The sequence below is a fragment of the Sorex araneus genome, chromosome 6, assembly GCF_027595985.1.
Source record: "Sorex araneus isolate mSorAra2 chromosome 6, mSorAra2.pri, whole genome shotgun sequence".
Classification (NCBI taxonomy): Eukaryota; Metazoa; Chordata; class Mammalia; order Eulipotyphla; family Soricidae; genus Sorex; species Sorex araneus.
Genome location: NC_073307.1, coordinates 139,419,344 through 139,433,050, shown reverse-complemented (window position 1 = coordinate 139,433,050; position 13,707 = coordinate 139,419,344).

Below are 13,707 nucleotides of genomic sequence, written 5' to 3'. Positions count from 1 at the left end.
AAGCTAATTTGTTTTCTCTTTGTTTAAATACAGGTTTACCAAAAGTTCAATTACAGAACTATCTCAAGTAATTTATCTAATCAGGTCTGGGACTTATTCAGACCTACAACAGCTTTTCCATATGTGGGGTATATGTGTCCCACTAATGGGGTTTTGGCTCTGGATAATCTATGTCATATATTTTGTATACAATTTCCTTGTAAAAATATTAAGATTTGTATTTATAATTTACTATTTTTGTCTATAGGTAATGTAATTTTAAGACTTATATTGATATACAAATCATAATTTTAATACAGTACAAAAGAATTAAAATTTGTAATGTTAAATAAATAATTCTATTTCTAGTCTGTAGTAGTTTTCAATAAATGTTACTAATATAGATTATCAAAGTTACATTGTGTAAAGATATTGTGCTTCAGTGTTGTGACATATGATTGCCATATTTCAGTGCAAAAAATTCAATTTTTAGAATTCCTTCATATCATTCTATTTTCTCATCCAAATATTTGGACAATTATTTAATGTCTCTGAAGATACTCAGGGATCATTACTCTTAGAAAAGATAGGTTGATGGTTGAAGCTTAAGAGCTATTTTTGGTTGCAAACTATAGCTAAAGCTGTCATTGCCTGTCATTGCTATGATTTCAAAAATCATGAAATAGCCACTATTGAGTGTAGGATAACATTGATTTGTCCTTTCTCCTTTGCTGAAAGGAGCTTAGGTTTATAGGGTTACACCCACCACAGTGCTCCCGAGTCACTTCCATTTCTTTGCTTATCTGTAACCTCTTTTCTGTGCTCTCTTCCCCAACTGGTCTATCACCTTTCCCCCTAATCAGGCTCCTCCTAAGGACACTTGACTTGCATTCATGTATTGCCTTTATCCTCTCATTCTGTCTTTTACATAGTTTACTTTAAAGCAATGTACTTTTTGTATAGATACAGGAAGACAGTTAATATTATGCTTTTGTAACTTGGGAGTTAATTGACTCTGAATGATATTCATTCCCAGGCATCTGCTTTCTTGACTTAAGCCTCAGTTTTTTAGTTCCTAGCATCCAAAAAGCAGGGTCCCAATGAGGGACTGAATGGATCCAGGGCAAGCTGTGAGCGACCCTGGAATTGAAATGGGCCAGGCCAAAGAGCCACAATTCTTAACTATAAGTTAAGAGCATGGTCATGGACAAATTCTGTCACCATCCAAAAAGTAACAACTGCTAGGGTTAGGAAAGACTAATATGACTGAGTGCTGTAGTCTGAGACCTATAGTGAGATGGCCCCAGGAGACCAATCCTATAAGCTTCATATATCTCTTATTGTGTCCATACAAAATGATTAATATTATGAATGCTTATATGTTAGTTGGACAAGGAGAGGAGAAACACACCCATGAGATTCCATTCTTGGGTGGGTTGTCCTGCTGAGTGAGAATCTGTCCAAGAAGCTACCCCTGAGGGAAGGACTTTACCTCTGTTGATTGTACGACCACACCTATATGTAAGCCCAAATCCTCATGCTTTGGGATTTAATTAAGGCTGTAAGAGTGGGCTGGGAGAGAGAGAAGGAGAATGAGGTAGAAGGGGAGGCAGAAGTAGAAAGAAGAAGTATGAAGGAGCAAGATCCAAGAGTTGATGAGGGGGATCAGAGAGAGAGAAGCAGGAGGAGAATCAGAGGAGAATGGAGAAGAGATTGGAATAAACTGCAGTTGATACTGACCAGTCTGGCCCTCATTCCTTCCTTCACCTGCCCATTGCCATAGGCCTCCCCAAGGTAGGGGAAGTGGTGTGGTCTTTTGTATTTTATTTTTTGAATGCACTTAGAGGGTAACAACTTGTGCACTGTTGGTCAGAGTAGCTTTAAATAGAAAAACTATACTTGGGAACACTTAATAACCATGTAAAGTTATTGTTCCTCAAGATAGTTAAATATGCTCAGAAGAGCCATCCAAGAGATTGCTAAGTGCATGTGTAACAGATAAAACCATGTGTTTTTACACAAAGGTAATTGACATTTTGACTAAATTTGTTCATAATTTCATTATAATTTTTAATATACACAAAATAAGGACTGGAGCGATAGCACAGAGGGTAGGGCATTTGCCTTGCATGCAGCCGACCTGGATTTGATTCACCCCGTCCCTCTCAGAGAGCCCGGCAAGCTACCAAGAGTATCCCGTCCGCATGGCAGAGCCTGGCAAGCTACCCGTGGCATATTCGATATGCCAAACACAGTAATCACAAGTCTCACAATGGAAATGTTACTCGTGCCCACTCGAGTAAATTGATGAACAACAAAACAGTGCTATAGTGCTATAGTGCTACACAAAATAAATGCTGGGAGTAATGACTTTTGAAATATATATATATATATATATATTCTGTTTTCCAAAGAAACTGAATGTGGTGTTAGTTCTTACTAGGGTCTTTTTAAGTGGACTTTTAATCATTTGAAAAATTTAAAACATTTCATATATTGTAACCTTAAACTACCTGAATCATTCACTTAAGATGTTGGCTAGCCAAAGAGAGGGAAAATGGGGACATTTGTGAAGGGAAGGTCATAGGGGTGGTGGGATTGTTGTTGGAATACTGAATGCCTGAAAGAACTGTATTACGGATAACTTTATAGGTCACAGTGATTTAATAAATATAAAAAAGATGTGTTCAGTGCTTTAAAATCTCTTGTTAACATAAGATGATTTGCTCCTACTTGAATCTTCTGTTCCCTTTCATTGTATTATCAGCTCTACGAAGTCAAACATGTTTGCTCTTCATGTTCATATGTTGCAAAGCTAAATACAGTCTGGTGCCTGATAGACACTCAAATCAACGTGAGCGATTAAATGAAATTCACTACTTCCTTCCCTCCCTCCCTTTTTTAAGCCACCTGGTTACACTTGGGGCTTGCTCCTGGATTTGGAATTGCTCTTGGTAATTATTGGGAGACCAAATTCAGAGCCAAGGACTGAATAGGCGATGATGAATGGATATAAGGCCAGTGCTTTAACCCCTGTGCTTTCTCTCCAAAGTTGAAACTCTTTCTTACATTTCAGTTTCAAGGTATTTTTTTTTAGAGGGGCACACTCAATTGCTCAGAGATTACTCATAGCTCTGCATTCAGGGAGCATGCCTGGTGGTGCTCCGGGGTCATATAGGGTGCCAGAGATAAAACCCAGGTCAGGCACATGCAAAGCCAACACACTACCCACTGTATTATTGCTAGGGTCCAAGTTTCAAAGCATCTAAAAAGCCCATACTTATTTAATGTTTAATAAACCATAGTTATTTTAAGTTCGTATTAAGAGTTAAACCATTTGAAATTATAATGTTACCTATATTACTTACTGTCGCATTGTGGTGTAAAATCCTCTGCATTCAGTTTATCTGTCTAGAAAGAAAATGCAATAATAACATCTTTTCAAGGATTTGTTGTGTAAGGTAAATAAATGCATATGAAAAATTGTTTTTCTTTTTTTTTTTGGTTTTTGGGTCACACCTGGTGATGCACAGGGGTTACTCCTGGCTCTTCACTCAGGAATTACCCCTAACGGTGCCCAGGGGACCATATGGGATGCTGGGATTAGAACCCAGGTCGGCCACGTGCAAGGCAAGGCAAACGCCCTACCCGCTATGCTATCGCTCCAGCCCAAAAATTGTTGTTCTTGACTTTAATTAGAAACTGGCACAATGCTAATCTTGTTGTTTTTATTAATATGCAGTCTAAATTTGATCTGTGAATATATCCTCCCAAATAACAAATACTCACAGTCTGACTTTTCTTATGCTTGGTTTTTCTATTCTGTCCCAGAAATACCATTTGAAATAAGGTACTTGGGTATTTTGACCCTTGCAAATAAAGACAGAATTTGCTATTGTAAGGTAATGAATTGAAACACATTTACCATCTGATAAGATGATCTTATTTAAGTGGAGGAGATTTGATGAAATAGAAAAGAAAAATGGCAGAAGTTATATAGAACTACAGTATAAAAATACATTTGAAACTGGGCTATCATAATACACAGGAAACTAAAAAATGGGATACAATAAAATACTGACATTTCAAAAAGTTTATTACTTTTTTGTACTATGTGGATTAGTGTAAATTTTTTATGGCTGGTTCTATTGAGGTTAGAAGTGGGTAGAAGAAATTTTCCTAGAGAGCTCCTGTCATATACTTATCATGAGATGTTAAACACTGCGAGGTTTCACGAATTTAAGTATCTTTATGCACCATACTTACAAAAATAATATTTATTTCAACGTACAAAGAAAACTAAGAAAGTAATGAAGAAACTAGTCCACTAAAATATTTACATTCCTTTAAAAAGGCAATTTCCACCTTGAACAATTAATATATACCCTCTTATGTATACATGATGATAGACATAAAATGAAAAGGCAGGAAACAGCACAAAAGGCATTTTAGAGAAAACTTAGCAAAATCAAATGACCGATTTTACAAGAGGAAATTGGATGAGCGTATGTCTGTCATTGTAGCTACACTGCTAACCTTTATTGCAGTAAAATGATAGATTTGGAGGAATAATTGTTAACACTTTTAGTTTAATAGTCTTTGGTTTCTTGTTTCCTTCCAGTTTACCTCTTATAAAATATACTCACACTAATCATTTTAACTGAGATGTTACACTGAAACAACATTACCAAGTAAGAGCTGATTTTTATTATGCAGAGCTACCCTAAACTAGATAAATTATCAGATTAAAAAATTTACCTCTGTACAACTAATTTCACCATGAATATCCTCTTTTATTTAAATTGTTTATCTCTGAGTCAACATCATTCTTTCTCTTCTATAGGGCAGTTTTACTCATGCTTAACATTTGATGTCACTAAATGAAAGTGATACACGACTCATATCAAAATGGAAAAACCAATCTCCAAATTACACTTTAAATAAATAGATCTTACAACCCTTTAGGAAGATGAATGAGCTTTTTTGCTTTACTGGCTGTTAACAAAGTTGTAGATACAAACATGGATTGGCTGGTACAGCAGAAATCTTGTAGCTTAGTAGTTCTGAGGTTATTCTATTGCACCTGCTAAAATACATACATAACATCTAATATTACTTTAGGATACTAAATATGTCCTGTAATTCTCAATAAAATTCCAAAAAGAATAATTTTTGTATACAGAAAATCATTGAAAATAATTTTACCTAGGATATTTATGAAGTAGTTTTATTTTCTCATGATACCTTATTATGAACTACATTTTCTACTTATATCATTCAATAGCTCTGTAACTTGTTATTGTCAGACACTCTTAAAAATAAAAGAATTAAAGGCTTGGAAGACACTGAATAAGTGCTTAAATGATATGACAAATAAAAATTGCATCAATTGTGTAATGATTTTTTAACATGCTGTAAATTATTTAATATTTTCCCCACCAGCAAGGAAGATATAAATACCCATCCTCTTGAACTTAAGTGAGCTGAAAACTTTTGAAGATGATGCCATGTGAGTCCCAAGCATGTACTGGGTGGGAAAAGCCACACCACTAAACTTCGAAAGGTTAAACTACCTTGAGAGTGACACAGCGGAGAATGCACAGTGTGAGTGAATGTCTCAGATGAGTCTCAAGCATCACAGACAAGTCAGTGAAGGAGCCATCTTGAAATGACACATCGCAAGCCAAGCTGATTAAATCTTTCATTTGAGGCACCCATCGTCAATGGGTGGAATACAGAAGAGATGACATTTGTCCTTTCTCCTTTCTGAATTTCTAAACAAAATCCTTCTGTACAGGAAAATGGCTGGATAACATGTTATCAGTATACTTGCAAATAGTCCAAGTCAGTTTTGAGAGAGGATTGTTAACGTCTTTAGAAACTTCGGAAAAAAATTGAGGCATAGACATTCAATAAATATGATTCAATAACATATGGACTTTAAAAGTCAGCAAGTGCTCAGAACTCATTAAATCATACTTATTTTACAACTTTAAGAAAATAATTATGCCTTGAACTTACTGTTATCTGAATCACTAGCAAATTTATCACATTTCAAGCTAAATGGAATCTTTAATTTTATAACATACTAGCATTGTTTTGAAAGAATTACTGATTTTAACTTAATTGTAATAAGTTTTTAGTAAACTACTAGTTCATTATAAAGGGCATTTAAATACCTTAGGTATATGTACAGTGTTGGAATATAAAGGGTCGAAGAGATTACAGAGAAAAAATAGGTTTTTATTTCTCTTAAGAGCTAAGATCAACTGCTACTCTGTTGAATAAATAGTATCTGTTAATATCTAGTGGTTTTTATACTGAATAAATACAAATCATTTTTAGCTAAAATTATTCAGATTTTACATCGGTTACAACAGCTAAAAATTCATATACTTCTTGTAAATGACCCTATAGCCCTGATAAAAAATACTTCGCTAAACTAAACCCATGTGAAATCTAATTTCAGTAGAGCTTATTATGAAATTAATTTTAATGCCTAGTAATACAGTCTTCATGCTAACAAAATCCATACTGAAGTTAATAAGACAGGTGTCTCTAAGGAATGTTTGAAATTTTTATTTTACTCAAATAAAAGTGGTTCAAAGATCTTGGCTTTAATACTTTCCAGTCCATCAACTTTTATAAGAATATAAAAAAAACCTCAAATACATGAAACTAAATCTCTATATGAAATATTAAAAAAATATTATTCATGTTAAAGCTTCCAACATCTTAAAAAATAGAGACAAAATACGCTTTTACTCTTTAAAAATAATTATCCTTAATTCAGTTTTTGTTCACGTTTTTAATTCTTTTGACTTACCTCAAAAATATTAAAACAAAACAAATTCTGTTTACAAAATAATGAATGTATTTAAGATATTCATTATAATCTTAGACAAGTCCTAATATAATTAACATTAAATACAGAGGGTCAGTAACTTTATTGTTTGACACTCATGAAATCATATTAACAAGATGTTTCAAAGATTAGTTAAGACTTTTGAAGATGGGCTGGAGTAGTAGTACAGAGGAGAGTGTGTTTGCCTTGCATATAACTGACCTGGTTTTGATTCCTGGTACCCTATATGGTCCCCCAAGCCCACCAGAAATGACCCTTTTAAAGTGTGGAAATATTTAGTTGATATATATCTGTGTATATATACATATACACATAAGCATTTTTGGAATCATTGAATGTATTGACCATTTCATTTTTATATAATAAATATCATAAATGTATGACTCTTCATGAATATAAAGTCATGAATATAAAGTCATGAAAATTACTTAGTTTCTAGTAATTTTTGTCACTGTCACTGTCATCCCGTTGCTCATCAATTTGTTCGAGCGGGCACCAGTAACATCTCTCATTGAGAGACTTATTGTTACTGTTTTTTGCATATCCAATATGCATGGGTAGCTTGCCAGGCTCTGCCGAGCAGGCTCCATACTCTCGGTAGCTTGCCGGGCTCCTCCGAGAGGGGCGGAGGAATCGAACACAGGTTGGCCGAGTGAAAGGCGAAAGGCCAACCTCTGTGCTATTGCTCCAGCTCACAATTATTTTAAAAGCCTTATGCATCCATTATATTTTATGCTGTGATATGTGGAAACATAAAATAAACACTGATACATCTTAAGTTAATTTTGGCAGTAGTATAGCATCTTCTAAACATTTCTCTATTTTATTGGCATATGTAGCTATTTGTTTTCAAAAACACCTTATATTAACTATACATTTTTTACCAAGTTTGAATGTAAACGATAGACATAGTAATAGGGTTAGTTCTAAAACCTGGGTATAAATCATACCGTACATGAAATAAGTAATCATGAAACAACAATCACCATATAAACTTGAATCTCAAGAAAGGATTAGAGAAATATGCAAAAATACCACAAAATGTCCATATAATTTTACTAGGATATCATGTATGGTTCTGCAAAATAGTTCTACATTCTCTATCAATTAAAGCAGTAAAACAGCCCCCGCATCCCGTGCCTGCCCACGGCTGCGGGCCAGCTCAGAACACCCCAGCCCCTCCAGGCAGGTCTCAGTCATTCGCCCACCGCGCCTGACCCCGCCCTCCCGAGTCCGAACAGGTTAGGGGCGTGTCCTCTTGTTAGGGGGCATGGCCTCAAAAGTGGACGTGGCCTCTTTCCAGCGCCGAGGCCGCTAACGCAGCCGCAGTTATTTTTTTTATTATTCCATGCATTGTCCTTTGGCCACAATTGATAGACCCCATTCCTCCGAAGAACTCCCTGATCATCTTAGTTACTATATGTTAGTACTCAACTAACCTAGCCTATCCGAACTTCTTGAAAACTGTCAATGAACACATCAACTTGCACAGAAAAGTCCTTTGTCAAAAGAGCATAGCCCCAAATCTTCTGTTGAGGTTCCTCCCAAGCTAACGAGAGCTCCAGATAGTAAAGCCCATAACAACATGAAGAAACAGAGAAAATCCCCACCACCAGGAGAGAGCCAAGAAAATATCTCACTAACCTCAGCAGCAACCTCCCAGAAATACATCCTCCTCTCAGATAAAGAATTCAGAGAGGAAATTGTGAGGATGGTTCACGAACTCAAAGAAACTATGGAACGGACATCCAATAAATTAAGGGAGGATATGGATGCAGCATTGGAACGCTCCACCAAGATAATCCAGGAAGAAATAAGAGCAGAAATTTCAAAGCTACGAACAGAAGTCACACAACTAAAAGAATTAGTAGATGAAATTATAAACTCCGTAGGAGCCCTCAATAGTAGAATGACTACAGCCAAAGACAGAATCTGTGAGCTTGAAGATGAGCTGCACAAAGCATATAGGCAACAACAAATAATGGCAAAAGACCTCAAAATGGCTCTAGAGTGAGTTAGAGTCCTAGACGATGACCTCAGGAGAAACAACATAAGAATCATGGGAGTGCCGGAACCACACGGAACCAATCCCAATGAAAAAAACACCATTAAAGACATCATTGCTAAAAATTCCCAGAGCTAGAGAATGTGGACATCCAGATCCAAGGAGCCCGAAGGGTGCCAGCTAATAGGGACCCAAATAGAAAATCCCCAAGGCATATCATAGTCAGAATGATGGATGCCGTGGATAGAGACACAATACTGCAAGCAGCAAGATCAAGGAAGGAGATCATATGCAAAGGAGCACCCCTTAGATTCACAGCAGACCTATCAGAAGAAACCCTCCAAGCTCGGAGACAATGGTGGGATATAGTGAAAAAACTTCATGAAATGAATGCCTCACCAAGAATACTCTACCCGGCTAAACTCTCAGTTAAACTTGAAGGAACCATACACTATTTCATGGACAAGCAACAGCTCAGGAACTTCATAGACTCAAGACCAAATTTAAAAGAAGGACTCAAAGGGCTACTATAAGACAAGGAAAAAGACCTATAAGAACAACAAACCCTACAGAAAAATGGCACATAAAGCAGTAAAACAAAAAATATTAAATTTCAAAGGACATTTCATATCTTCAATAAAATAAATTAATTGTATCATTTAATGAATATTTCCTTGTAAAAATTTTTATCTAAGTTAGATAATGGCACTTAATATACCTTCATGCCTTCTACCGGAGAAATAAAAAAAAACACGCAAGGAGGAGGGGATAAAATGCAAGTGTAACAGTTTAGTTATCAATAACGATAGGAAGTGATTGCTATCAGTCAGAAAACAAAATTTTACAATTTGGGGAATACTAGATAGAGCATACAAAAATAGTTCCATACCAAATAGTGATCAAAATGTGACTTATAATGCTTTTCTGATGCTGCCTAAAATGTAAATAGCAAAACCTTTCCGAAGTAACTACAATATTCTAAAATAAATATTAAGGACATTTTACAAATAAATTTCATGAATAAGAAAATGGACACAGCAAAGTAATGCCTGGTATTCAAACAAAAAAATGTTATATTAAGAAAAAGTCCACAAATGGAAAATAATCATTTATTATTTATCCATAAATGACTCAGAGAATTAGTAGATATGTATATATGCTAAGAAGTTGTTACAAGTTGTTTAGTTGTATATTAAATTGAAGTATGGGTGTTTTTTAAAAGACACAATCTGAACTGCTAGAAATTAGCTGACCCAATAGAAATTGTAAAGTCTAAGATAAAAAAAAATACTTGTAAGTAGAATTAAGGCGGACTAAACATGGCAAATAAATATTAGTGGACATGAAAGCAAACAAAAGAAACTTATCAGAGAGGGGAAATATACATAAACAAATGAATAAATATCAAAAAGCTAAAGTAGCACTGCACTGTAGCACTGTCATCTCCATTGTTCATCGATATGCTCGAGTAGGCACCAGTAACATCTCCATTGTGAGACTTGTTATTACTGTTCTTGGCATATTGAATATGTCACAGGTAGCTTGCCAGCCTCTACCGTGTGGGCAGGATACTCTCAGTAGCTTGCTGCGCTCTTGGAGAGGGACAGAGGAATTGAATCTGGGTCAGCTGCATGCTAATAAAATGAAATTGGAGATATCTAAATGGGTTAACAAAAAATGCATTTAAAAAAAATCACACATTTTGTTAAGACTTCTACTTTGATTGAAAGTACATAATTGTAGATAGGAAAAAGAAAAAAAAAGCTGAAAAATGACAAAAACTGAAGCCAGCCAACTCCACTTGAAGAAACATTATACAATACTACCTCAATGAATAAAAGTATGAACCTGAAAAAAAAAAAAGAAAAATGATAGGGCTAACCCAAAGCCTAAAAGAAGAAATGAGGGAGTTTGTTTGCCTTGAATGAAGCTGATCCAGCATCCCCTATGGTCCTGCAAGCACAGCCAGGAGTATTTCTTGACTATAGAGCCAGAAGTAAGTACTGAGCATAGACAGGTGTGTTCCCCCAGTCATAGCCTCCCTCCAAAAAAACCCAAAAACCAAAACAAAATCCTAAATGCATCGAGTAAATACAGTCATTATAGATAAATAAAAGTAAACAAGGATAGTGGCAGATTACTCAATCAATATGACCATCTCCATCATCAGCATCATCCCATTGATCATTGAATTTCTTGAGCAGTCTCAGTAATGTCTCCATTGGTCCTAGTCCTGAGATTTTAGAAGCCTCTCTTTACTTGTCCTTTCCAATGATGCCACATTGGAGGCGCTTTCTGGGTCAGGGGAATGAGACCCATCATTGTTATTGGTTTTGGCATATGAATTCACCACAGGGAGTTTGCCAGGCTCTCCCATGGGGGCAGGGAACTCTCGGTAGCTTGCCACGTTCTCCCAGAGGGAGAACTAGGCTATAAGAGCTTCCCGGAGCTTGGTTTTAGAGTCTCTGGATGTTGGCCGTTGGTGGGATCTCATGGTGCCAGGTACAGTCCCTGGGTGTGACAGCCTAGCTACTGGAAAACGGGAGATCTGGGTGGAAAAAGCCCAGTCCCAATCTGAGCCATCTTGGAGGTCTCAGCCCCGGGTCCACACACCTGGGTTCCTTTGCCAGTTCCTTCCTGCGTGAGGCTCATCCAAACATGTGGAGAGGGGCTTTGAGCATGACTGTGGCTGGGCTCCAGAAGTCTTCGGCTGCGGGGGCTCTGCTTCAGGCGGGGAAGGAAACTGAAGCCCACCCCCTCCTAGGGGCCCCAGTGAAGACAGCCAGGCTTGGGGGCAAGAGACTTTCTTCGTTGTTCTCTTCCGGGAGCTTGGTTTTACAGTCTCTGGATGTTGGCCATTGGTGGGATTACACAGCACCAGGGGCAGTCCCTTGGTGTGACCACCTAGCTACCGGAAAATATGACCATAAGATGTCAAGAGAGCACTTACAAGAAATGGAGAGTGTGGCCCTTCTGACTCTGGAACATAGCCAAGGTTGCCCTTGGTGTCTCTCAGTACCACTGGGCCTAAGGATTGATCTGCTGGGCCCAATTGGCAGAATATTGGTGGGAAAGGATCTAGGACTCCTGAGCACCACTTGGAAAACCCCTTCCTATCCCACACAAATAAATGATCATCAAAATAGGATTGCTTCACAAATGAATTTTCTCAACAGTAAATGAAAGACTTTATAATTACAAAGACAGAAATTACAACAAACCTTCATTAAAAGTAATCTTAAGAACATCCTCCAGAAGGAATGGAAATGATACCACGCAGAAATCAAGTCCCCAAAATATACTGTGTGGTTTATATCACAAAAATTCTTTCCATGAGCTTGAAGTGACAGGGCATGTGGGAGACCTCGGGATGGGGGGTGTTACCAGCACACTCTCATGCCCAGACAAGACCCCGAGTGACCACACACCAATGGCTCCTCCACTCCTTAAAGACCATGATCCCGGAGGCCCACTAACTACGTTCGGCACCCAGTGACTTCTTGCAGAAGTGCCTATAGAATGTGAAGTGAGTTACAGCCCCATGCTGCCCCGGGGGTCGAAAGGTTTTTCTGTCTTGGCCTTTCCTTTCGGTGGTGGCAGTGGTGGCATGGCTACTGCCATCTTACAGAGCTCACTAACCAGAGGTATGAACTTGCAAGTGACTCGACTTCTGGCAGAAATTTTTCTGGACTTAATTACTAAAGTACCAGAAATTCAAAACCTCTTTTGCTCTTCATTCTCAGCAATGGAAAACAAATTATCAAATGATGCTTTTTTGGCAGGTCTGATTTTTTGGGGAAAATTCCAAATAATAATAGTGAGTTTTATGTTAAAACATTGAATGTAATTAAAGTAAATAGAGAGTAAAGTGAAAATCATTAGCCACACAGGCGGGTGGGGGGGTGATATGGGAGGTAAACTAGGGTTCTTGATGGTTGTACATGGGCACTGGTGAAGGGATGGGTGTTTGATCATTGTATGACTGAGACTCAAACCTGAAAGCTTTGTAACATTTTACATGGTGATTCAATTTTAAAAAAATAAATAAATAAAATATTCTTTACACCAAAGTGGGGAAGTTTTTTTATAACTCAGGTAAAAATAACACATAGTATAATATGATTTTATTGGAGGAAATCCACATGAAAATATAATCATATCATAAATACATAATAAAGTAGGGAGGAATACTATTTGGCAAATATCAGTGTACAAAACCAGTGTGTGTAGAGGTGATATATGCCCTGATCCTAAGAGTTCCTGTCAGCATCAGTCAGTAGGGAAGTGTGTGTCATTTTGCAAAGTGAAAGATCCTACTGTCTTTTTGTTAACAGTTGGATGAAGTATTAGGACCATAGACAGAGGGTGTAGAAGAGTCTTACATTAACTTAATGGTGTATATATCTTTATATCACACTTTAGAAGTATATAATCAGAATCACCTTTTAAATTTAATTTAGGTAGGGCCTCCTGGAATAGTCAAGTTTTATTCACCCTTGCTTTTCTCTTTCTGTTTGTCATTGTCTTTACATAAAAAGTGGTTGCTTTTTGATTGTTAGCTTAAATAGCCCTATCTCAGTTGTCCCTGTTGCTTGATCAATATGGCTTACTGCAATCTCAATACACATGAGTGCTCAATTACTGGGGAATGTTACACTTCTAACCTATATGACACAAATGGAATTATAAATATTAAAAGGAAAGAAAACCAAAAGTGGATGCCAATAATAGTATATATAATAAAGTTTCATAAATAAATGTAAAAGATATTTTTATCATTTAACTAATTCTAAAAGTGATATAAAATGCTGCCAATATATTCTGAACTTTTATACACAGAAATGAAATCTATAAAACA